The 27,933-nt window shown below is 46.3% G+C and overlaps 1 protein-coding gene across 1 annotated transcript in view; it reads left to right on the forward strand.

Moving 5' to 3' along the window:
- The window catches only part of LOC135378441 (G-protein coupled receptor dmsr-1-like), a 455,353-nt gene that overhangs the window by 326,282 nt on the left and 101,138 nt on the right, over nt 1-27,933 (forward strand). The window contains exon 4 of the mRNA XM_064611482.1: nt 16,361-16,435. The gene's annotated coding sequence lies outside the window, so the exon portion shown is untranslated. The remainder of the gene's footprint in view (nt 1-16,360; nt 16,436-27,933) is intronic.

A 27,933-nucleotide genomic window follows, 5' to 3' on the forward strand; every position in this document is an offset into this window, starting at 1 on the left:
GGGGCAGGATCCTCCTTGTCAACTTCGTAGCTCTCGAAAATGAAGCTCGCGTCGCCAGCGGGCTTCGTGGAAAATTGAACCCACATCTTATCCGATCTTGTCGGCTGCTCAAAAAATGTAATGTGCCTGATTACAGTAGGGACCCAGATAACCGTTATTTATTATTAGAAATACGAAATAATTACTATTATATGAAATTACAATACAATACATTACAATTATATGAAATTACTATTACGAAATAATTAATTATTATTTCGTATTAGACCTAGAATGACTGTTTATTGGGCTCGCGCATCCTGCCTCCTGTTTGTCGTTCACAATGGGTACTTAAAGTACTTTGCCTAGTACCTTGTACTTTACTTGAAGTACATTTGCAAGGGGGCGGGGGTTTGTACTGTAGTTAAAGTACTAATGATGCCAGTTACTTTGGTCCTTTACTTTAAGTACAATTTTGAGGCACTTTGCCTATCACTGGTGCCACAGGGGTAACGAGAACAATAGCTTCAAGTAAGATCAGCAGTACAAAGCTACTAGAACGTAGCAGCCCTAGTGGACTGCCATTCTAAATCACGCGAACTGTTTTCCACGACGGGCCACACATGTCCGGTTACAGACCGTGCATGTTCATGAGGAGAGTCTGAGAATGATGTTGGTATGCCATGAAATCACGCGATGCAAAAGAGAATTAAGCATGTTGAGTTCACTGTCCGACCCATTCTTACCGTCTCTATGGTTGACAATTCGTGGCTTTACGTCGCAAGGCAACCATGACGATGAGCGACGTCACAGTGGTCAGGTTGTGTATTAATTTTGCCCAACTGAAGGTTCTTTAACGTGCGCCGAAAGCTCAGCACACGGGGCACATGGGTCGAGGACAATGTGGCATTACTCATCACAAGATCGGGGCTATGGCGCTTCTCACCGGTAATCATTGACGACGTTCATAAAATGCCTGCTCTGGATTAAGCGCTAAAAATGTGTTTGCGTGTATTCGCTTGCGAGATAATACGAGGTGCCACCTTGCGATATGTGAAAAAAAAAGTCGCCATGTTTGGGCACAACGTCACGACGTTTGTTGACACTGCTATGTGTTGTTGTATCCTATACGCTGGCCACATTCTGGTAAGCCGTACATATTGAACGGGACGAAAAAGCTCACGTGCCGTAGCATGATGGCATTGCTGAACGTGGCTTCGTTCACTAGAACGTTGGCCGACAAAACGGTGAAGTAAATAAATCTAATATCGTAGATTTCGAAAATGCCCTTCCACAGATTATAAGAAACTGGCTACACTCCTTACACGCTCACCACCAACAGCCTTTCAGATTGAAACCTTTCTTTTTCCTAATGTGTTAATCGGCATCAGAAGGCGCACGTCACGATCTCTTATCCAGTCAGAAGCCAATGGGCGCAATGGGAGGCGCAGTACGTTTATACACCTGTCACACGGGCAGTCTTTACTGACCATTCAAACTAATGGCCATTGAACCAGAGCACTAGAAAAACAAGTTTCAGAGTACCCAAAACCGCTCGGCTTGAATTGGCTTCGCCTCACATAACCAGGCAAGACCGCCATTTCCCTTGCACACCAATTGGGCCCGCTGTGTTAAAGCTCTGCGCTCCGGCAGGAATATGGTGGATCACGGTCACGTGTGTGGATTCGGCCAATAACGATCGCGGCGGTGAGGGAAAAGGCTGGCGGTACTCTATAATTTGTTTTTCTAGTGCTCTACATTGAACGTGCGCGTAACGCCACCAAGTCTGTAACGTGTCAACTTCTCAAAGACCATTGAATCCAATGTTTACACGCTTGGTACGGTCATTTTCAATGCAGAGCCGTATAGAGCCGTTCAATATTGGACCCGTATTTGCTGATCATTGGCCATACGGGTTCGATATAGGATCCGTTTTGCCAGGATTTTCCCATATTGTCAGTATACACCCCAGATTGACTGAAAATGCAGAAAATGGTACGTACCCGTGTTGTAGAAATGCCCAAGCAGCACGGCAAGATTGGACGTTGAAGCGTGTGAAATGCCCAATTCAGTACGTCGTTACATCCAACAACTTCCGGCAGATGATACACATTGTTCGAAACAGTCAACATACGTGGCAATCCCAAAGTAACATGCACTGGAACTCAACAACTCAACTTTCCACTTGCTGCAAACAGCCGCCATCTTGCTTTGCGATGCCAATGCCAATCGGTCGAACCGAGCGAGAGCGTGGTCGTTTGAGCGAAATCACTCGCCCTATAACTAATGCGCATGCGCGACACTCGGATCGGACGTTTTATCCGAGCTAAAATGTCGCTGGTTCTTCTAATGACAGCGGAATTGCGGCAGGTCAAGTAACCCCCCCCCCCTCTGTCCCCCACGCCTTCCTGCTGTCCACTCTCCATCTGTCCACGTCTGTACGCCATTCATAGCCACAGTTGCTTCACGGCGCTAACATGGAATTGGAAAAAAAAGGTCAAACAAACAACACAATGTTTGATAGGAGAGGATGTGTCTTCTGTAACGCTAGGTGCTTTCAAGTTACTGCAGGCAGTGTGAGTTGCTGAGGCGTATGTCCGTCACCGTCACGAAAGTGTTTCGCTCCTTTGTACTCTAGGAGCTGCGAAGAAAGGAGGTTACACTGACACGCCACACAAGGGGGGAAATGGTTACAAGCCTTACCCACGGAACATACACGCGCTGTGGTCTCATTTTTGATAAGATAGCTCTGATTCTCGCACTCACCGCGTGTGTTTGATCCGTGGGTAAGGCTTGTAGACCTTCCCCCCCCCCCCCGTGTGGCGTGTCAATGTAACCTCCTTTCTTCGCAGCTTTGAGCTCAAACTACAGCCGTCAAAAAAGAGGCGGAGTCAAGGGCTCATTTCCACGGATTTTCGGCGAATTTATATCGGCAATTGCCATTGTATTACGAGTGGGATTATGTGCTATACTGAGGAAAATGACCACGGAGAACCCATTTCCGCAAAGAAAACGTGAGGTTGCCGTGGGAAATTTCGGAGTTCAATTCAAGAAATTAACTTTCCGTCAATTGAAATGAAATAAACATGTCACCAATATGTGGCAAAAGTTATTGGAAGAAAAAATCCTTTGACCGCATGCCTCTCCGGGCATACGTTTTTTACTATGAATTTCTATCATGGTTGATGGACCACCCTGTATATCGGTAATCTTGGCAGCCCATAACCGGCCTCAATGGCTCAGTTGGTAGCGTGTTCGCCTTCTGATCCCGAGATCGCGGGTTCGAACCCGGCCGAGGACGCCAGCAACTTGGTGGCAGGGTACAAGTTGCTTAGACACGCCGTCTTTCGCGAGCGACGTTAAATACGGGATTCCGTGTGATGAGCTTTCATCGCACGTTAAAGAACCCTCAGGTGGGCAAAAGCAATCCACAGACCGACCGCTGTGGCGTCGCTCATGATCTCAGTTGTCTCGCGACGTAAACCCCAATTATTATTATTATTATTTTATTATTTGGCAGCCCATATGGGTCCAATATTGGACCAATATCGGCGTGCAGCTTGAGCCCTCGCCGTGCTGCATTGCTGTCCCGTCGTCAGCAGGCCGACGAAGCCATGTTGGTGCTGAGCGTTGGTCACGAAGCAAGGAGGGAAGACATGGGCGTACTTCGTCCTTCGAAATCACTTCGTCCTTGGATTATTTCAGTTTGGTAACAAAGCCCCCCATACCACAGCTGGCTGTGAGTCCTGAGCCGGCGATTCCGGAAGATTACATTGATCTCGACGACACACTTGTCCACCAGCTGGCGGACAGCATCAAAATGGAGCCCAAAGCTTTGCTTCGAAACCAAAGTGGAAGGAGAAGGCACTATTCTTACACTCTCTAAGAACCGAAGTTCACCCCATGACACGCTCGTGGCCTACCAACACTCAATGCCTTTGCGTACGTAAGGGGTAGCGTTGATGGTTCTGCGCACGCCCATATCAGAAAGAGAGCTTAACGCAGTGCGCAGAACCACCAACGCTATCTCTTACGTACGCTAACGCGATAGCATACGATATACGAAAACTCTCTAATGTTTTGTTGTACGGTATACGGCACTGTATACGATAAGGGGCGGATGCTCCCTTTGCTCCGCAAATCAGACAAGTGAGCGACGTCATTCTGAACGCATCGTGGCTATGAGCGCTGAAGTCTTGTTTTTACAGTGCGAAGTGGTAAATAGGGCATAAAGGTCTGTGCAGTCATTGTTAACGCAGGGAATGGAACTCGTTGGGAACGGGCCTCACATTCAGTTTTACGCTTGGATAGCAAAACTTCCTCCAACAATACACGTCGATGATGACATGTACCGTGAAGATCGTCTACATAACTTACTGGCAACAACGCATCCGATATTTTTCGCTTCCATCTTTTTGTTCTCAGACGACATATTGGTCACCGTTCCTTGTCAGCATACATCGATCAAGCTCACAACGTGAGCTTTATTTATGCCCCTATTTGGCTGTATATATAGACTTTTTTGTGTCTGCCATAGCACTAGGCATAAAAAAGAAATACTCTTGGGACTCTGTCATCTCTGTGAGACTGACCAGTGCATCGATGGGAATATATGGGTCGCCCTCGAGGCACGACACATCCTTTGTAAAAAGAGTACAATGCGGGAAAACAACATCCCAACTTGTCACACGCTGATAAATTTCCTTATAGTTGTTGCGAAACACTGGACTACATCCATCATCGCATGTATTGCTGCTGCGCGTTGATGGGGTTGTCGAAAGTTTTCTTCTGGATCGATTTTAAGACAGACAGTTGAGGAACACAACGCCGGCGTGTTGCAGCAGTAGCTGGCACTTTTCTTATCGATGTCGAGCACATATATTAAGAAGGGGTCGTTGTCACTGCACATTGTGCAACATTAATAAATGCCCTTTCGCGTCTGAACAACGGCAATGCTATCAATCAGGCAAATAGCTGGTTTTCTGATACGCGCGTCGCCTCGCTTCCCCTTAGTTAGAGAGACCCGCACGTCTGCGTACGAACAGGTCCGCCCGGCAGCGTGTGCGCATGACGCCCGCGTCGGTTTCGCATTTCTGTTCGCACCTTTGCGAAGGCTGTTTTCTGAAGATAATTGGCCAATTACGGCGAATTCCTTTGGCAGAATAGGGTCAAAGTTTTACTCTGTGAAGGTGCAAAAAGCGTTTAATTCGCACAACCAGACACTGCGCGAAATGACCTATACGGGGGGGGGGGGGGGGGGGGCACATCAGTTTTGGCGAAATGCGCGCCACAGATGGTGGCGGTGTCGACAGAGGGCTATTCGCGAGTTCGCATTGTCGGTGGCGCCAACATAATTGCTAATTGCACTAACACATGAGAAACACAATCTAGATCGAGTATGTAAGTCGTGATTCCGAGGAATCTTGGAATGGCTACAGGAAAAAAATGGCTTTCTCAATGGACCCTCCGCCATCAGAAATAGTGGAATACACAGCTAATTACATGACTTCCCATTGAAACGGTGCAAGCCACGCTAAGAAGAAACACGCCATGCGAGGTGCCTGCAGGAAAGCAGCACTAGGTAAAGCGCCCCCTGTAAGAACTATTTCCTTATGTCGCTCTGTTGAAAAGTTGAAGCCGAAGTCTCCTTATCGCAAAGGGGTATGCGTAGAGACATTGATAGCACTCGGCAACATCGAGACGTACACTCTAAAAACAGAACTTCACCGCATAGCACGCTCTGCACCAACCATTGCTGCGAAAGGATGAACGATAGGGTTATCGCTTCTGATTCGAAGAGACAGGAAGGAGTCTGCCTTTTTGAGGCCAATTATCATATATCCAAATTGACACAAAAACGCGTACGCCGCACTCTCTTTGTCGAGTCAGATGCGATAACCCTATCATTCGTGGCAATGGTTGGTGCAGAGCGTGCTATGCGGTGAAGTTCACTTTTTAGAGTGTAGTGTAAGGTGGCGCGGAGCGAGACACCAACGTTGCAACTGGACGCCATTTTTATTGGTGCAGCGATTCCGAAAAAAAAAAAACACGAAACAAACAAACTCAGGGGTGTTCTCAGGGGACGCGTCCTGTCGAGCTGTAAATATAAAGGTATTAGACTAAAGCTAACACGAAAATGTACCGTGTTATTTAGTCACACTCGTCCGATTTCGCAGGCCTACGGGGCAAAATCAGGAACCTGGCAAAGTGAATGGCGCCTGTTCTTGTAATGGAAGCAAGCAACGAACTTCGTGACCACAGTCTTGACGAGCCCATTCTCCGCATGGGGCACACGGGTCGTTTCCGAAAAGAAAAAAAGTCAGAAGAGTAATTTATAGTATATTGACACGTAAGAGTTGATGAAAAAAAGTTGTTGTGATGCACGTGACCAGCGTTCTGTGCGCTTTTGCTTTTGCTTCTTCGTCATCTGTCGTTTGCACAATCGGTTTGCTTCTGGCATGTTCAAAACACCCGAGACAATGAGCTAAGAAGAAATGTCCCACGAACAAGCATGACTTAATTTTTGGCTTATGACTTTCTAAATTACACACTGTCGTGTTATCCCCGTGCATATCCTTGCCTAAATATGTTTTCTCCTCAAGACAAAGAAACCCAGGGGAGCATTCTTGTTACATACCTGGCCAGATAAATAAACGAATGCAACGTGAACTTATTTTGACTGTGCGAACTTGTAAAGCACAGCTGCGCTCGCAGGAGGAACTAGAGGAACTTGGCACCTTCTTCGGGCGAGTCATCACCTTTCAGGAAAAAAGAGGCGATAGTTTACTGTTCCACGCATGCACTGATCGCGCCAATTTCCATGTAAAAGAAAAAAAGAAAACCACGGACATGTAGAGACATCTCTCAGTAAAGCGTGAAGTTCATCAAGCAGAGCCTTTTTGAGATAGATGGCGTCAGTAAATTTTTGGGCGTTCCCTTACGAGAAGATGTACGAACTTACTGATCCTTGCTATAGCCTCGTGATAGCAACTTCCGTAATGTAATTCGTGGTTTTACGTTGCGAGACAACTGCGATCATGAACGACGCCAGAACTCTGGGTGGATATGTGGATTGAGTTTGCCCAACCACGGTTTCTTTAACGTGCGCTGAAATCTCAACACACGGCACTCTGTATTTAACATCCCTCGCGGAAGACGGCGTCTCTAAGCAACTTGTACCCTGCCACTAAGTTGCTGGCGTCCTTGGCCGGGCTTCCTTATTGTGTTGGTTGAAAGATTTCACAATGTATTTCATGTAGAATTTGCTGAGGGCGTAATCTTCATATTTCTGCACTAAATTTACTTTCCTCCTTTCTTTCTGTCACGGTTCACGTCTGTCACGGTTCACCTCCTCGTTCTGACTCGTAATGAAATTTCGTGAGCACCCCAGGGCACCACTGTAGGACTGCCCTGGGATGGTCAGCTCGGTACTTCCTGTGGACATCAGCCGCATCGATATGCAGTGTAGTGAATGCAAAAATGCCGGCTCCTTTAACTTAAACCGGGAGTAATGTACGTACATGGCGTAATAAAGGGATAAAACTCGGCGGCAATTTTAAGCCCCGTTGCACGCTGCACGTTCGTCGTGCTGCAAGTCGTGTAAGTATTTTGGTCTTTAGAAGGGCGCTGTAAACTCGACAGTTCTCTATCCACTAGCCAGCGGCAGGGATTTCCCTACACCCCCCCTAGGGGGGTGTACACTCTCCCTGCAGTTTTGCAACACCCCCCCCCTCCTCCCCCTGAAATTTCTCAGGTGACCCCACCCAGCTCGGATTACATCCTGTACTGTCAAACTTGGGCTGTAGGACCACAGTCATGCATATGATTGTACAATGCATTTGTCCAAAATCATTTGAAAGTGACTGTTCAATGCATATATTACGCGCATATACGAGCAAAAATGCGTTCGGGCACTCAAACTCAATGTGGATCATCAAGAACCATTTGCGCCCAACTCAGTCTAGCAAGGTATTCTGCTTTTTTCATGTAACGTTTTCACCGTTTTTTGCTAGGTATTCATTGAGCTTCGTGAGACAAGGTGGTAGTCTTTTTTCTTTGTCGGTCGTGTGATTATGCATCTTAATGTTGAAATGCCGTTCATAATGAATCTGTATTCTAATGTATGTGTTCTAACGTAATAACATGTAACGGGAAAGCTGTGCAAATATATCATCATTGTGCCACGATTCTTCCCATGGGGCTTAATCGCAAGTCCACCTCACGAGCTAACGAGAGCAACGGCTATCGTTAAAACTAGCGCGAGACGGGTTTCACGGGGCATACTTCGTGCTCGCTTCGTCAACGGGACAGTGGCGTAATCTCTGACCACAACTTCGACCGAACACACTTGGCTGCATACCGAAATGGGGGAAGGTACAGAACCCGAGCGATGCGCGCGGCCCTTCTCATCCTCTTATCCGTCCTTAACACGGCAGGCGAAGCATGAGGCTACCGAATAGAACAAATGTAACGACGATATCCCCTTGGCGCAATCGCATTTCTTCGTCAACTGATGTCGTTACACTGTCGGTGTCGTTACGGCCGTGCACGTGACATTAGCTGACTACGCCTGCGGCGCGAGCGCGTCAACGTCATTTCCGTCACTTCACTTCTTCAGTTTTTCGACTATTCTTTGGAAGGCAGCAAACATGCCGTCGTCGCGTGGTGCTCGCAGTGCTCGAACAACTGCCTAGCAATACGAGGTTATGACCCGATGCATGCAAACCAACGGTATTTTAGGGTGTAGTTCCGTATCGGGACCACTCGTGTTTAAAAATTTGTGAAGGGGTTAGGAAGGTAAATATTGCAGAGAAGTGGAAGGTCATATACTGAATCTAAAAATGTAAGAATTATAAAATTCTGCGGACTACAACTTTTTATATGCCTTTCAACAACCCCATCTGATTCACTTTTCGCGCAGGGGAAACACGGGACTGCTAAGCCTAACGGAGTTGAAACTTGCCATCTTACAAGAGGTAGGGTCGTTGAATTGGACTAAATCGCCCCCTCACTTTAGTGAGGTTAGTCTAGGTTAGGTTCTACAGATTGGTAGGCCCCCCAGGCACGCACTATGCGGTGCGAGCGTCGAGACTGTCCCTCGGGTTAGATCAGAAGGTCCTCAGTAAAGATGGCGGATCGCCCTCCAGAAACGGGCGATAAAATTAAATTGTTATACGTTTCACGCAATATACGAGGGTCATTCCTGTTTAATTTCGTTACTAATTAGCTCCTTTTTCACGTAAAAGCGTATGATTGTTGTTTTTATTCTTTTTTCTTTAAAAAAAGCCCGTGGTCCCGATACGGAACTACATCCGTAATATATTCCGAGGAGCATTTTCGTCCACCATATACTGACTGGGAAAACTTAGCAGCCAGGCTGAATGCTGTTGGAGCTGCCGTGAAAACCGTGCCGGCGAAAGCGGCCCCACATTTTCCGAAGCCATGTATTATATCAGTATCTGTTCTCCATTAAATCCTCCCACGTTGCTTCCTGCGTGGCGAGTAATCTGCAGGAGCTCCCCTCTACGTTTTACACCTGCACATTGTGAATATGAGTTTGTGGGTACGTTTGTGTGCGTTCGTCTCCAGGCATTTTCTTTCTCCCTTTCCTTCTCGCGGTAGTTGATGTTATTAAAGCACTTGACGCTCAATATTATTTTGTCCTAATTTTGTTACGAGCTAGATCATGAAAGTGCCACTCTTATATAAAGCACTGAAATAAATCGAATATACCAGTTTTCGAAGATTAGACCCCGGGTTTGAAAATACACATTCAAGGGGATATATGTTTATACCATTAGGTGCAAATAATATACCTTCAGGGTGTATAAAATTACTTTTATACCTGGGACAAGCGCCCTGGGACAAGCTGTTTATACCCTAAAAGGTATAAAATTTTCTAACAGTGTAGTACGTGGGCTGCGCTTTTTAACAGGCGGAATAGCTTCCTAAAATCTATTTCATCTAACTGAAATCCACCTTGAAGGTTACGGCTGCGTGGTTCACGGTTCGCAGCTTCCCTTATCTTCCAGGCAAAGAAACCTTCCGCCATTTTCTTGTTCTCTGTGGGCGCATGCAACCGTTAACGTCGTTTCACCTGGGTTACCCTCTCGTATACTACCGATCACGGTATGTAGTTTGCCTAAGCCAAAGATTGCGCCACTTTTAACGAAAACGAGGAAGTTACGTCACGCGTCACGAGGAGCAAATCACGGGCCCGCTAGGCCCGCTGTGACAGCCTCGTTTCCTAGTTATGCGTGCAACTTCGTTATCATTTTTCGTTTCGCTAAGCTAACGATACCCCCCCCCCCCCCAAGCATACCCCCCTCTTGAAAGCTCGCCCCCCCCCCCCTCCCCGCAGTGAATTTCTAGGGAAATCACTGGCAAGTGGTCGCACGCGGCAAAATCACCATCGTGTCCTGGTAAAACGTCATAGACAGAGTATGTTGAAACCTTGTGACTTTATTTATATTGCGTTATGGCGCTGGCCGTCCGTTACCTGCCAGTATGAAATCAAATAACTAAATGCATCTTCCGTGTCGAAATTACTCTATGTATTTTTTCTCGACGCGGTAATTTGCATTTCCGAGGTCTCGGTGCATTTCCATCGGCTGAATAAGTTTTAGCAATGGCGTCGGTATCACTTCGTTTGTATGGCCAGCAGTACAAGACAACATTTGCGAGCATACTTGTTTTAGAAATAGGTATATCCGACAAAACTTACTACTCCGGTCGAAAGACGTTACACAACGACGCACATAAAAGTACTCGCGTTGTTTACAAACAGCTTGGATAAGGGGTCATTCTTGTCTGCGGCATCACGGAGGACCTCTCGTGTACTCAGTGCATTCAACTTTGTGAATTTTCTGTTCCTGGTCGCTCGCCCCGCTACTTTGCCTCCATTTTGCTCTGTGTTTCCATCAATGTAAACTTTACTTCGCAATTGAGACATAGCTTTGGATACACCATCACAAACTGATGCTCCAACTGCACTGTCATGGCGAATATTGATCATTTCCTCAGAAACTGTGAGCCATGGAAAATGGAGAGGCTAGTTACTCAGCCTTATTGTAACTCCAAGCCCTTGTCGTATCCTTGTGCAACAGCCATAGCGTCCGAGATTATTTATGGAGTTCTGAACGACCACAGGTTTCCTTCGGACAGCTTAGTCACACGTCGTGGCCTCGCTAATTAAATGTTCTGCTGTTCTGCCATTCTTGTGGTGGAAGATATTGTGCTCTTTTTTCCTGTTGTTGCTATTGTACGGGCACCCTGTTGCTGCATGCAGCTGGCTTGTCCAGTGAACTGAACGTAACTTGTCACAGCGGATGAGCATAGATAGCGGCTTTTAATCCCGGTTTGTGGAGTAGAACTATATTGCATGTCTGATTTGTCTTGTGTACGTCTGTCTGGTCCTATATACTTAATTTTCATCCAACCCATAAAATGCCCCACATGAAAGGTGGCAGAATACAGTGGCCTCAATGGTGAAACACTCCATATCATCGTAATAATCTATTTGTTTCAGTTGTTAAAAATGTTGTTAAGTAATCTGCGTGGTGTCTTCAGGCGTTACGCGAAATCTTTCCCGTAGTGTGCACAGTATATGTATTTTGCAATTCCATGGAAGGGAGGTAACGTCGAAACTTTCTACGGGAAATATGTGACATCCGGAACGTTTTTTATATCGCGATTACAAACTCAGTGTTGCAGTAGAAACATTGACTACATTTGTAGCTCTTTGTAAAGGCTCTGGCTTCTGCCTAATTCCTTAACCCCCCCCCCCCCCCCATGCGTAACTGGCTCTATCTACTTCCAACTAAACCCGGAAGCGAGTTCTATTGCACATACACTCATACAGAGATCAACTGCACGATTAGCTATATCCTATCTGACACTTGAAGCGAAAACGAAAGGATATATTTTGGATACATATAACGTTAGCCACCTATGAGTACAGGCGCATATGATATTTGGTCCGCCACAGTTTGTCTCTGGGTTTGAACCCACAGAACCCGTACGGTCAATCCAGTCTAATCCAGTGACAATATACTTTTTCTACTTAGTGGGGAGGTGAGGTTTTTCCTCCTCAGTGTGTTCACAAGACGAGTAGCGAACACCGATACGGGTCGTTGAGCCACTATTTCAAACAAACTGTACGAGCTAGAGCAGTCCTAAAGTGGTCATTAATTTCGCGAATCATTACCTTCGCAACCAAAGAATTGGACGCGAAACAGAAAACGAACCCGCTTGGCGGTGCGAGGGGCTCAACCCAGTCTGGGGTCTCTATAAATGGGTCATTCACGAAGGAAGAGAGGAAGGCTAATTTATTAATCTCAGCAGGAGTACACCCCACAGTCGATGCACTACCCGGGGAGCCATTAATTCAGTTTATGACCAGTTAACGGCAGCACTTCGTTAGTCTATACAGTGTTCCCGTGAGTGAAGCTCATGGAATGGTCGTTCCGACGATGTGCACATTTTAATCTTGGATTACGGGCTCCTGTGATTACTATATTCGTCGGTTTCCTTGTTTGTCGTTTTTCGGCAGATATCTTCACGTTACACGATTCCTTCGATTAGTTCTGCGGTGAAAATGGATTGAGTTCAATTAATATGCTGTGCAAGTAGCTGCACATCATGTGAAGATTCTTTTCCTATATGTTGCCAGCCATTCAAGGGCCCAACCATTAATTATTGCTTCAAGCATAGGATCATTGCCTGAAAAACGTAGAGACGTGGATAAGGGAACAACGCGCCTGTATCTCCCTAAAAAAAGAAAAAGAGATCTTGTTGGCTAATAATAAATCGTAATCACCGATTTAGGTGATAAAAACATTTTCATCGCCTGTGCCTTGCACCGATCTACGAGCAAAAAGAGGAATTATACGGACTAAATTCCCACTTTTACACCGTTTTCTTTCAGACAGTTATTTCGTGAGCCAGTTACTCTGTCTTGCTTCCTGCATTTGCCAAGTAACTTCTCCACTGCAAGTAGTTACTCCCCATTCTTGTCCAGATTTTAATCAGCAAGTCGTAAGTGACATCAACCTCCTTCTCGTATGGATATACTTTTGAGTACGGAACACATGTACTATTGTGTAACCATACAGCGTGGTGGTTACATATTTATTGGTTGTTGCACTGAGGCTCTCAGTTTGGTGAGGTTGTCACCCTTAGGGGGGACATATGTCTATGAGGCGCGATCTTCAACTTGTCCTTATCCCATAACGCGCATTAAATGCAATCTACTCGCAATTTGAATTTGAATTTGAAATGCATCACTTCGGCCCGTGATTCGCCCCGAGCTCTCGCGGAGAGCCTATCAAAGCGGCTTGGAGCGCGCGAACTTTAAATATAACGATAACGATCGCTATGTGAAAGTTGAAGATTGGGGCCCATGTCACCATGTGACACGGTATCTTCGTCGAATACTTATCCCGGCGGTTACCGCGGTCGACGGAGCTTCCTAAAAAAAAGGTGTGATGAAGGAAGCGTGCATGTTTTCTCTGTGGGACCGGTGCCTCCTATATAAAGGGTTCAGTGCCAGTCAGCTCGCGCCGCAACCAGCTCGCGTGGCTCAGTGGTTAGCGTGCTTGCCACGGCACGTCGAGACTGGGAGGTACCCGGGTTCGAATCTGGAGTCTGGAGTTTTTCCTTGGTTTTCGTCATACACTTTCATACATATGTCGGCAGAGTTCCCTTAGAAGTGCGCTCCAGTGCGTCAGTCGTGATGCTGCCCACCTCTGTGAGGCCGGCAACGGCAAGCCCTCTCGCCATCATCACATCGCCGCGCCCAGCGGGAGGAGGCTGTCGAGACAAATGCGGAGTGCTGCAGCGGGAGGCGCCACCCACGCATGGGACATTGTTAGCCCCAACCATAGGCGCGTCACATTTGTGCTTGAGAGGTGTGAAATTCAGAATTCTGCTGTATATATTACTTTTTATTTTCTTTATTTGACATCGGAGCGCCCTTCCAAGTCTTCTTGGTGAGAACAGAGCTCAGCCCTGTCCTCCAACAATGTTGTAAGTTGTGATGCACTGTTTCGTGTGATTTATTCGCACAAGGTCTGTGCTATAAAACAGAAGTTAAAACGAACATCTCTACAATAGACGTTGTTACTGAACTGGGTTGTGTCCATTGAGAATTCTGGTAGAAGTTACCGTAGGTATAACAGACCGCGTCACCAAATTAAGGCGTGCAACTGTAATAATCAGTTCAACGTCACGTACTTCCTAGAAAGTGGTTTCTTTCTGAAGCTTTCGTAGGCGTCATTATTGTCCGTGACGTGGAAGGCATAGTTCACCAGCATCGGCAGAAACACAAATGGAACATATCAGGTACACGAGTTGGTCCCTGTGTTCGTTTTTTTTTCTGTCTTTTTCTTTTTTTTGCGAGCACTGCAGCGCAGGGGCAGTCACGAACTGCTGGCACTCCAAAGTTGAAGCAGCGTGTCCAGCGGCTTCCATTCTGGTTCTTTTTCACATGAAAACATAGCTTCAGTGAGCTGCCTTGGTACGTCCAACATGTAGAGAAGTTCGTTTGAGGGATACAGGAGCCCTCCTCGGTCCTGGTGATCCGTTAGCCACCGGCAGCCCGGCTTGCCCTGGTCTTGAAAACATTTTGGTAGCAATTCTCACAAGAAATTTTCTTCACAACACGGGATATGTAGCCTCCAAAGTGTGCTCTAGCAGACAGTTGAAGGCTGGGCTCAAGTTCCCCAATAGGCTGGTTTAACTTTTGCAGGGTTGACTGCGCTTCATAGGGAATCATTTCCAGCGCCTTTGTTTGCTTCTCTGACGTCACGTTAGTAATTGCCGCATTTGAGTGCGAGGAAGCCTATAAGCACATATTATGGCCTCGATGTTACAGCAATGCTGCGAATGTTGTCCAACATGGAGCAACATTTATCAACATTCCGCAACGTTCCTGGAACACTATCAAAACTGGACCATCATTACTTGACATTCAGCAATGTTCACGCAACATGGCAGAGCAACGTTTGTGGAACGTTGCGGCCGAACGTTCCTGCAGCATTGTAAGAAGTGGACCAACGTTACTTGACAGCCATAAGTGTTCATGCAACACGGCAGAGCAACGTTGGAGGAACATTGCGGCTATACGTTTCCTAAACGTTGTTTATTAATTTTCCAGCCACATAACGCTGCGTAACGCTCTCACCACCAGCGTAGCACTCTTACCAACGGACGAAACCTACTGGCTTTACAGCTCCACTCAGCAGATAATCAAATTATAGACGAAATCCTCAATTAAAAACACAGTATATGACAGGAAGGCATGTCAGGGATGTTGTTGAGTACATCTCACTCTTGCAGATACAAGGGTTAACTTGGAAGACGCATCCTGGTCACCGTTACAAGCGTAGTACGCCCTACTACACTTAACGAGCATGCCCGAGCAGTTTGTGTAACAGCCGTGATGTTGTAGCTAAGGAATAACCACAATACGTGAGGGTTCGTGCGGGAGCAGCGTTTTACTCTAGTACGATCAACTGGATAGCTGCTGTCGAACAGCTGATGGTCAGATGTGCGAGAGCGGGAGCCTCCAGCTGATGCCTCAGTCGTCGCCATCCACTACAGCTTGTACTTTAGTATATGCTCCATCCTGTTCGCAAATAGATGACACTGCTTGTTGACAGTACATCCATACCGAAGTGGTCTCACCCAGCCCCACCCCAGTGTCCAAGTGTAGCGGGTGGGGTATGGCACTTATTTGCGGAGCTAAAGACGGGTGCCCGAGCGGCGTGCAAGTGCTTGCAGACAGCATGCATCTGGCTTCCCACGTAGAAAAAATAAGAAATAAATAGCGCACAAAATCAACTGGCGTCCAGATTATAATCCAGTGGATTTCTTGACTCCAGTTATCATTGAACGGTAGAAACCTGGGGACATGCATGCACGTTTTGTAATGTATCACAAATATGCCTGAGTAAATACGGCTGTTCATCATCCAGCGGACGATATAATGCAAAGCCGCACGAGTGTGCAGTTTAGGCTGGTGGCGGGATGTCTGCATGTTGCCTAGTTGGGTGTGGCGTCCTATTGCCGATCCGCCTTCATTCTGTTATATAGTCACAGTGTGCCACATAAGTGGCATTTGTAAAAGAAAAAAAAATTGTTTGCTTGCTGCTGTGTGGTGCTTTATAAAAGAAGATAACACATTTTGGTTCCAATAAGAACAACAACAATAATAATTCCAATAAGAAACGTAACCGCAACCATCAGTATATAGCGTATCGTACCTGCAGCTGGAAATGGTCGAAAATGTTTTTGCATTTTATAACATCCACTTGCTAATAATGTAGAAGCTCAGGAGGAAATGCATCGTTATTTACCCATTTGCTATTTCTCCTCTTTGCAGGTATAGTGTGCTGCTGCTTCCAGTAACTCGCTGAGCTGTGTCAGATATTGGGCCAATTACACAGGATTACGTTTCGTGAGTAAATGTTACATACACGTCGTTGAATAGGCATGCTTCTAAAAGAACTTCGAAAAGCACACGAAAAGATATATTCATTTAGTGGCGTGGTTTCCGGGCTGTGATGCTTCACGTCATATTTAACCGGGGGCGCGGATAACCGATATGAGTCTTAACTCATAATTTCAATGCGATATAACCGACTGATTAATCGACTAAACTGTGAAGCGTGCAACATAATCTTGAGGATCAGAAAGGGTCACTAATAGAATCAATAAGGAGCTTTCATGAGAATCAGGCATTTATCGTGCATGCTTCGCTGACGACATTTCCGAAACACGACGGTGAGCAGACACTCTACAAAAGTGTTTCCTCCCTCAATATCTCGCCACCTTACCGGGATAATTGTCATGACTTCATTTAATTCGATTCAGGGGTGTATAAACTATGCAGGACACCGTACACATCATTTTTTGTGTGTGTTGTTGTTGTTGTTTTGTGCCGAGGGTTCACCTTCCTGCTCAACAGAACACTAGTATAAGATGCCTATGCGTCTACAGTAATTGCACACATTTATCTCGTTTTTGGGCTCACCAAACATACAATAAACTTTCGCTAGACAGGTGTCCCAACCGTCACTACCGACAGCGCTGGCTAATACAAGAATGCAGTCCGTGTAACCAATTAGGTACAAACGTAGTAGTCGGATCACCTCCGTATCGGCAAGCTTTGGGCGTGCTTCAGCTCTATGGTAAAAATTGGGATCAAATGTCCCTCGTGAAAGGCTGATGACATGGTACATGGTAAAAGCAAACTTATTATTTGGCATTTAGTGTTGCATCTCCACAACCGGCGTCGTTATAGATGGCAGTGTCCGTCCTTTTCATGGCTTCACTTCAGTGAAGCAGCAAGCAGCCTTGTTGCTTTTCGTCGAGCTTCCTCGTCATCATACCATGAAGTAAATTTGAATTTGAATGTGAATATCAAAGGCAACAGCAATTTTTAGCAGCAGCAGCACCAGGAGTGAAAAGCCGCATAAGCTGTCTCGATCGCAGCTAAAACATTAGAAGGTTAAACAATGACCTTTTGTTAGTCCCGGTGACATATGTCTCCCACGTTAATCGCCGTGCGTATGAGTGTTTTGTTCATTTGTGTAGCTTCGTCAAGTTTGACATTTTATTTATTTTGCTGCGATCTTACAGTTTCGGATTACAACATGCACTTTTCTTTCTCTGTCACGCACGTGCATGTCCAGCGACCCGGAGAAAATGGTGGAATGGGCAATAGGCAATTCGTAGAAGCGAAAAGATTACAATGTTTTTTTTTTTTTTTTCAGTTACAGAAATAGATGCGAAGCCTTAACGCGCTGCGCACGTTTTTGAAGCGCTCCGCAGAAGACTCACCAAACGGTTTCAACATCACCGTTGCCACTGGTATTTTTCAGAGTCCAAAGAAATGTAGTTCTGCAATCATTCACTTCAAACAGTAACAAACCATGAATTCCACCCTCTGTTATCGTCTCAGAACAAAAAAAAAAAAAGTAGCCAATGAGAAATTTGTTGCAATCAATAAAAACTGCATGGGTTGAAAGCTGTACCTCTCAGCGCGCACAGTACCTTAGTTGTACCACGGTCCCTTCGTAACATTTCAAGGGACCGTGGTTGTACTCAATGTGTATTTCGTAGTGTAAAATCGCAGAAGGATTAGGGGATGTGATGTGATGTGAATAAAGAAAAATAAATGGGGATGTGAGTTTCGAGGACGTCAGACTGGCTACCCCAGTACACTTAATACCGAAAGATCAAACAGATGATATGATGAAAACACAAAGGGGTGATGTCCAGAGAAGAACAGAGATGATAATGGAGTTCAACATCTAGTTCAAGTTCAAGAGCTGCGCCCAAGTGAGAGTAAAATGTCGGAATCGCCGGGGGCACACACAAGACACACACGAGGGAGGCTTGTCTCTAATGCCCTTCGAGCATCAACGTATTTCTGACACCTGAGAAGGATGTGTTCTACATCCTCTGCGACGGCACACTCACTACAGTTCGGAGAGTCTCGCTTTCCAAGTTCGAAGAGGAGACGTGCGCTGTAAGGTACATTGAGCCGTAGCCTATGTAGGACAGTTGTCGTTTGTCGCGTGAAGGAAGGTGGTACTCGAAAGCCTAACCCTGGGTCGACCTTGTACAGAAGCGAATCCCGAGCCGATCCTGTTAACCAGGAGGTGTTGCACATTCGTTGCTTGAGCTCGTTCAGCATTCGCCCCGCGTCGCCCTTGGTGAAATAAATGGGCATCACCTGGGCGCGCCTTAGTTGATGAGCCCGGGGTGCAGCAGCGTCCACTGTCTCGTTACCTGCAATGCCACAGTGGCTAGGGATCCACTGCATTTGGATGTCATGACCTTTCAAAGCTGGTGCATGGTGTGCGTGTAAGACATCTTGTGGTGCTGTCGCCAGAGATCCCGTAGTAAACATGGTAGCTAGGGTCTGTAACGCACATTTTGAGTCGCTATAGATGGTCCAGCGAGCAACTGAAGATTGTGAGTTGATGAAACTTAGTGCCTAGAGGACTCCATAAAGTTCAGCGGCCGTTGCAGAGGTGACGTGAGACAGCCGCACCGCTCTCTCGATATTCGCCTCCGGGATAACAAATGCACACGAGGAGCCGGATGATGTCGTAGAGGCATCCGTGAAAATCTGCATCCTGCCTGCGGAGCTGTTTAGTAGTTCAAGACTGAACTGACGAAGAACATGCGTTGGTATGTCCTTCTTTCAAGGGGGTCCAGGCACACTAATTCTTACGTCAGGAGGCTGCAGGACCCATGTTGGGATATCCGGTAATGCATGTGGCTTGTGCTTCGGAATAAGACCTAGTTGTGTCTGGATAGCTTGGGTAAAAGAAGAGTGGTGGGTGAAGACTCATAATGGCTCGAAGCTGAGGATGGCGATGGTGACGCGTTGCCAACCGCACGTAGTGGCGGAACGTTTCTTGCATCCTGAGAGCTGATACAGGTGGTTCCCGTGCTTCTGCCATGGCTAAAGCGTTTGACGTCGCTCGAGGAAGGCCCTTTGCTAGGATAGACTCACACTTTCTCTGTGGTAACAAGGAGATTGTGTAGCAGGGGAATGTGATGAGCAACCATCTGACTTATAAGAGATCGGTGAACGCTGAGTATTGCCCGAGGAGATGTGCCACACCGGGAGCCGCATAAGTAACGAAGAACATTCAAACGACTCTCAGCACTTGCTTTTAGATAGCGCACCTCCACTACTCATGACAAACTCCGGTCGAGAGTAACGCCGAGAAAGCTGTGATGTGGTACACGACGTACCTGATGATGACCAATTTGTAGTTGAAATCTCTTAAGATGGCGACGCGCATAAGGTAGCATTACAGTCTTTTCTGAAGACAGGTCCATGCCTCTCTCCAGGAGGAAGTGCATTACGCGATCAAGTGTAGTCTGAAGGCGACGCTGTAAAGCAGGCCACTGCTTTCCCGATGACCATATGCAGATGTCATCCGTGTAGAGACTAACAAATACCCCTCTGGGCAAGAGACGAGGCAGGGCAGCCATGGCAGCATTGAAGAGTAAAGGACTGAGTACGCTCCCTTGTGGTACACCTGCTGACAATGTATGTAAACTCGTGTCGCCTTCTGCTGTTCTCACGAAAAGAGACCGACCATTAAGAAAAGCAGCAATCCAGCGAAGAGCATGGCCAGTGATGTTGAAATTGTATAGGTCGTGAAGGACATGGTTGTAGCTCGTCGTATCATATGCTCTCTTTATGTCCAAGAAAACAGCTGCTGTAAGCTCACCCCGAAATATAGCTTCTTCAATGTGAGTGACGTGACTTCAAGTTTGTGATGCATGTAGAGGACGGTGGTCTTCCTCTACATGAGCCCCGACCGGCGATGATGGTATGCCACGGAGAGGCGATGACGGTGGCCTATCTCCATGGCCGCGCCGGTGGAACTGGAGCCGGTGCTCCACGCGCGTGGCCATCGTTGTCGTCGTTGTCGTCGTCCGCTACAGGGGTCCCCCGGCCGTCAGATGCGTTGCGGACGCATCGCAAGAGCTGGAGTTAACGGGCGACCGTGGTAGGCGTATAGACGTGGTGACGCGTGGTCGAACAGGGGCACGGCACACGTTGGCGGCGTTTCAGAGGGGATGAGGACGGGAACAGCATCCGTGTGTAGGTAGTGATCCCTGTGGCGGGTGTGGACGGGAACAGCGATCCGTCGCAGAGAGAGTGAGGCGCTCGGTGTCGTGGTCCTGGGGTGCCGCGACCGGCACGGGAGCCGAAGCTCGATAGTCCCAGGTGGCGAGAGTGAGGTGCCGAGACGGGCTTAAGTGTGCCGAGGCGTCGGCTGCCGCGACTGCCGCAACCGGCAGGTGAGCGCAAGGCTCGAGTGTCGCGGCCGGCAGTGAGACGCGTGAGAAGACTTGAGCGAAGAGAGAAGCGTAGGTGAGAGAGAGCGAAGAGTGCGGTAGGAGTGAAGGTGGGCCGTGTGTGCCGGAGGTAGTGCTGCTCGATGGCGTGGTCAGAAATTTGGGATGGTGAAGGGCCGAATTGCTCCGGACGTGATGTTCTTTGTCCGGGTCACCAAATGTAGAGGACGGTGGTCTTCCTCTACATGAGCCCCGACCGGCGATGATGGTATGCCACGGAGAGGCGATGACGGTGGCCTATCTCCATGGCCGCGCCGGTGGAACTGGAGCCGGTGCTCCACGCGCGTGGCCATCGTTGTCGTCGTCCGCTACAATGCAGTCTATCGAGGTCCGAGCCTTTCTGAAACCTGCCATTTCGGGAGGTAGCAGACCCCGGAACTCTAAGAACCACTCTATTCGGCGTAGGATAATCCTTTCCATGAGCTTACACAAGCAGCTTGTAAGACTGATGGGCCGAAACGACGTCAACTCTCTAGGTGATTTTCCGGGCTTCAGGACTGGCACAACTTGCGACGTCTTCCATGACGGGGGGACAAAGCCGCGTCTCCAAGAGTCGTTGACAAAATTCAAAAGTAAAGTGCGCGACGTCGGTCCCAAGGAAGCTATAGCTTTGTATGAGATGCCATCGGACCCTGGAGCTGACCGCTTCGTGGACAGGTGGATGGCAGCCTCCAATTCCTGTATAGTGAAGTCACTGTCCATATATGGGTCTTCAGCTGGCTGTGTAAACTCAACCGCCCTATACGCGGCTTGTGCCGAGTCCCTGTGGGATGTTGTGCATGATGCATCTGAGGGCCTAATAACAAGCCTACAAAAGAAGAAGGATTAGCGCAACAGACAGTCTCGACGCCTACCCTAGAAAGCAACCTTCTACGCGGTCAATCCGCGTAAGCACGGATGTGAGAAGAGTGACTGCGACACCTCGCCGCATTAAAATGACGGAGAGTGTTTACTTAGCTAGTTGGCTCTATATTTGCGACGCGACGCAAAGTACATAGGAGGGTAGGGGCACCTTCACGAAAGTCGTATACACTTCAGCTCAAACTTTTGGGGAGTTAATGCGTAAACACGCTTAGTAGAGCCTAGCATTTCCTGTGTACACTGTAAAATCAAACACGGAATCTACTTCTGAGACGGGCGAGATATAATTTTCAGTCTAAAATGAAAAATAAGTACCAATGTTTGTAATCGAATCTCTTCAGTGTCTTCACATTCTACAGGATATTTTTTAGCCTTTACATAATTTTTATTAAAACCTATAAGAGCAGTATGGATGTCGTTCTTGCAGTTGAGTTCTACGGCCAGGCGGACATCCTCTGGAAGAGAGTATGTAACTACCAGATAACTAATTCCCTGAAATTCATTAATTTATTTATTGTGGTGCTCCAAGGGCCTTGCGCCATTACATGGTGAACGCAAAACCGCAATAAAAATGATTACAGAACAGAATTAATTAACAGTAATTAACTCTTTAGTTAGGGAATTTCGTGCAAAAGCGAGATAACAGAACGGGAGATAATCCTCGTTGAAATCCATTCTATTTTTTAAAAATGAAGAAAAGAGGGCGTGCCATGAAATATCCACCGCTGAATTTTGGCACGCAAATGAGCCGAAACCGAAAAACCACGCCTCAGGAACGAATCACCCTCGCCCACGGAGGCCGACGGAGGACGGACGGGCCGGAAAGCGGTCTATCTGCCCAGCTGAGCGGCACCTATTCCAATCATCTCCATCGCTCCCAGTCACGTGGCCCTCTGGCGTGAAATGCGCGCTGTATACTCCCTACGTCACTATCACTGCTATGGCGCATTATGACCTTTGTTGTCGATGCGCCAAAAAACTCGAATCATCATCATCATTATCATCATTGTCATACTCCCTACGTTCCCGGTCGCCGCGGTTTCGGCACATTTGCTTGTCGAAATTCGGGTAATTTTGCATATCAACATATATTCGTATAAAAATTTGCATATCAAATACCTTAACGCTCGTGCATGCGTGTTTCAGGATTTTTTAAACGTGAAATGGCTTGGAAGTAGGATAGACTCTCAATCCGCTGTCCCGCTTTTACCCAAAATCCCATAAGTAAAACTAAAACGTAATTAATCACATTGTTTTTTTATTCCGTGTTTGCACCGCGAAGCAACTGTGGCTATGAGCGGGGTACAGATGTGGACAGAACAGCAGGACGGAGTGGGGGACAGGGGTGGGGGGTTAGTATGCGTCCTAGGCCGATTTCACGGGCAACTGTGCCGACGTTCGTCTGGAAAGTCTTCGGAAAATGCAGGGAAAACCTCAGACAGCACAGCCGGTGGTAGGATTCGAACCCACCACCTCCCAGTCTTCAGCACGACCTTCGCTACCACCAACGAGTGGGACGCCTTAACCCGCTCGGCCGTGCCGCTGCTTTAGTCATCTTGTAGTTGGACACTTTCTTCGAGAGGATGTCCGCCTGGCCGTAGGAATGAACTGCAAAATACGCAATCTATGCTGCCCTCATAGCTTTTTTTTATAAAAATCCTGTAAATGCTATAAAGAAAGACACCCTGCATAATGCCCGTGCAAACAGGGGCGCTGAAAGCACACGATGACACATGCGTGCATGACTCGTACGTTCGCCCAGCAATTTCTCTGACGACGAGAAAAATGTAGGGTTGGCTATGGGCTTGATTGGTGGGTGGCGTTTCATTGCCGAGCGCTATGATATGACAGTATGTCTGTCCGTGTGGAACGACATATTCACACATAAGGAATTGTCCCAACGGTGGCCACACATGCTCTACGTACAACACGTTCGACAGTGCCAACTTCTAGGATGAGATTTCCCGTCTCCTAGATTTTTTGACCTGACGTATTTTTTTACACAATATGGCTATAGAGGGGGAGTTGGTACGCGTTCATAGTCTATTTTTTTACGCTACTATGGGCACGTAAAATCCTTCCGTCACTATGAATGCCGTATACTCAAGAACAACATATAACAATGTATACTCAACAACAACATCAAATAACTGAAGTGACGATGAATGAGCAAAGTTGCCACTTTATTTGCGGCTCATTATTCCATGAGTCATTGGTGGTAATGTTATATGAAATGATACGGTGGTGGGCGAATAACGTAGGCAAGCCCAAAATTAATTATAAAGTTTCGTGCGCCGCGTTACATCCGTAGCTTGTAAAGTATGCATAGCATTGCATTCTAAATGGATTTGGTATGCCGATGACACGACAGTCTTTCTGTCAGGGGAAAAATATGGACACTTTGCACGCCCAACTTTCCACTGATTTGGCCAATTAGTCTAGTTGGTGTGACACCAATAGACTGATAATTAATGCTAAAAAGAAGATTTTTCACTGTCCTCAAAAGAAATTACCGCCATTTCCAAACTTCACTTTACATGACCATGTTCTAACTCCATCTCATGTCTGCTTCCTAGGGGTAAAAATTGATCGTTATCTAAAGTTATTTCCTCATATCTTCCGCCGAATCGCTTTTGGCTTGCATTGTTTGATCAAGGTTCAGCATTTCTTCCCCGTTTATATTCTTGTTTCTTTGTATTATGGTTTCGTTCATTCCCATTTACCTTATTGTATCACCTCTTGGGGCTCTACATATCGGTCGCATCGCTCCTGCTTTTTTCGAATGCGAAAACGGGCGTATAATTACTTTTACTCCGCCCTCTAGTAGCTCGAAACATGTTTTTCCTTTACTCAACATATGGCCCCTATTTCAATTACACAACTTCCGTGTACTGATACTCCATTTTAAATTTCTAAACTCTTCTATCAACCTAACTGACATGAGGCTTATTGCATCGTCGGCTGTCAACACCAGGTTTTCGCTGCGCGGGGAATTTTCTTTACCCGAATGTTGCCTCTAACTACAGGAAACAAACCTTCTCTTTCTTTGCAATTTCCTTGTGGAACGTTCTACTCCCCCGAAATCAAATTATCGCGGTCATTACTTCATTTCCGTTCTTCAGTTAAATTTGTTCTCCTGTCTCAACCATATACTTAGTCTTAGAATACCTTTGTTGTATGATAGATGCTGCCCCGCACATTTTCATGTTCCGTTCTTTTTCTTTTTTATTTTGTTCTATCTTGTTTCCTTATATATCTTAATCGATCTTGTGAAAGTGAAAGTGAAAGATCTTGTGAAGTTCGGTTTATCTTGCGATATGTTTAGATCACATATTTTCTTATGTTAGACCAGTTTTTTTTCTGTTGTAGCGTTACAAGTTGTCTCTAGAGGGGTAGCCCCACTTCTAGCTTTCCTACCGGGACTCATTTGACAATGTGTATAAACAGATGAAATAAATAAATAAAGAAAGAGCCGAAAGAGCACTAACCTAACAGTGAACACTAGATTTCAATTTGAAGTGACAGCGTTCGAACATAAAACTCTCGTTAGTGCTTAGTTGGTCGGCAACTTTACCATCATTCAAATAAATTCAAGTGGCTCAGGAAAAGGGTGCTGACGCCAAGAACTGAACCTAGGCAATTCTGCCTTCCGGTCACGGATGACGCAAGCATGGCTCCCTCCTGTGTTAGAGTGCATCAAGTATAAGGATGACGGACAACCAACCCGGATTTAAGCGGAAGATGATTTCTTTCCTTAAGGAGGAAACAGCGGATGAAGCTCTCGTAAACCGGTTACGTAACACGAAGTCTAATACCTTTGGGGTGAAATTCGTCGTTAAAGACCACAAGGTGCGTCACCCTCTGAGAGTGATTGTGAACGAGCATGGGACATGGCAGCGGCAGCTCTCCTCATGCATCACTTTTGTGCTGAACAGTCTCAACCTTCCAGATTCTGAGAACTTTTTGAGAACTCTGCTTGAGAGAAGAACTGCTAGTTTCATAGGGACTATTCCACATGAAAAGTATGACGGTTATATATATAAATCTGAAAGACATATTTTCCCCTCGAAAGATGTACCCTGTTATCTAGAGTCAGGAGTGTAGTGGAGAATGATGTGATCGGATTTCAACCGAATGCTGGTATTTGTGTCAACACACTGCTAAATCTCCTCGAACTATATTTCGACTCCACCGTATTTGGGTATGGGGATGACTTGTTTACGCAAAAGGAGGGGGTATGTATAGGTTATTCTGTTGCACTAATGTTAAGCCATATTTATTTATTATCCTTGGATAATGTGCTCATGATATTGGTCATCGAGGTTCAATACTACAGTTTTTTCCGCCGTTATTAATCCTCTTGTCGTACATTTTAACCCTTATACCATGACATTTAATCCTTTTGCCATCCGAATTAATCATGCTTTCATTAATTTTAATCCCCATTTCACATAATTTAATCCATTTCTCATGCAATTTAATCCAGGTGACTATGTGTGGGCTATGTGATTTTTTTTTGTATTTTGGGACAATTCCCATGTCTACGGGTTTTGCACATGTTTTTCATTATCAATGTGGGTTTCTGCACCATAATGGGATACTGTGGGACGTCAATCTGGATTATGGTATTGTGGGGCTATTCCCATGTCAACGAGTTTTACCCATGGTTTTCATTACAAACGCGGGTCTCTGCACTGTAATGCCACTCTGGATTATGATATTGTGAGACTATTTCCATGTGTGCGGGTATTACCCATGCTTTTCATTAGATATGCGGGTTTCTGCACTGTAACGGTGTACTGTGGGACTGTTGATCTTGATTACTATATGCTGGGACTATAAGCATGTCTATGGGTATTCCCCGTGCTTTTCATTAAAAATGCGGGTTTTTGCGCTCTGATGGGATACTGCGGGTCTGTCAATCTGAATTACAATAGTGTGGTACTATTCCCATGTCAATGGGTATTACCCATGCTGTTCATTAAATACGCGGGTTTATGCACTGTAATGGGGTACTGTGGGACCGTAGATCTTGATTACGACATCCTGGGACTATAAGCATGTCTACGGGTATTCCCCGTGCTTTTCATTAAAAACGCCTGTTTTTGCGCTCTAATGCGATACTGCGGGTCTGTCAATCTGGATTACGATAGTGTGGGAGTATTTCCACGTCTACTGGTCTTACCCATGCTTTTCATTCAAAATACGGGTTTCTGCACTGTAAGGGATACTGTGGGATTGTTTATGTGGACCACTGTATCCCAATACAGGGCAAAACCCGCATATTTAATAAAAAGCTTGGGTAATACCCGCACACATGGGAATAGTCCAACAATATCCTAAACCAGATAGAGAGTGCCGCAGTATACGGCTATACTGCAGAATCCCGCATTTTGAATAAAAAGCATGGGCAATGACTATGGACAGGGAAATAGTGCCACAATATCGTAATCCAGATTGACGGACCCGCAATATCTTATTACAGTGCAAGGAACCGCGTTTTTAATGGATGGCGAGGGGAATATCCGTATACATGCATATAGTCCCAGTATATCGTAATCAAGATCCACAGTCCCGCAGTATCCCATTACGGGGCAGACGCCCACACATTTTATGAAAGTCATCGGTAATACCCTCACACATGGGAGTGGTCCCACAATATCGTACTCAAGGTGGACGGTCCCACAGTATCCCATTATGATACAGAAACCCGCATATTGAATGAAAAGCATGCGTAATACCCGTAGACATGGGAATAGTGCCAGAATATGGTAATCGTTATTCACAGCCCAACAGTATCCCATTACAGTACAGAAACCCGCACTTTGAATGACAAGCACGATTAATACCCGTAGACATGGGTATGGTTGCAGAATATCGTAATCCAGATAGACAGTCCCACAGTATCCCATTAGAGTGCAGAAATCCGCATTTTTGGCGAAAAGGATGGGTAATACCCGTAGACATGGGAGTAGTGCCACAATATCGTAATCAAGGCTGACAGTCTCACAGTATTCCATTAGAGTGCAGAAACCTGCATTTTGAATGAAAAGCATGGGTAATACCCGTAGAGATGGAAATAGTCCCACAATAACGTAGTCCAGTTACACAGTCCCACAGTATCCCATTAAAGTATAGAAACCCGCATGTTTAATGAAAAGCATGCGGTATACCCGTAGACGCCCTTATAGACCCAGGATA

This window comes from Ornithodoros turicata, chromosome 1 (assembly GCF_037126465.1).
Source record: "Ornithodoros turicata isolate Travis chromosome 1, ASM3712646v1, whole genome shotgun sequence".
NCBI lineage: Eukaryota > Metazoa > Arthropoda > Arachnida > Ixodida > Argasidae > Ornithodoros > Ornithodoros turicata.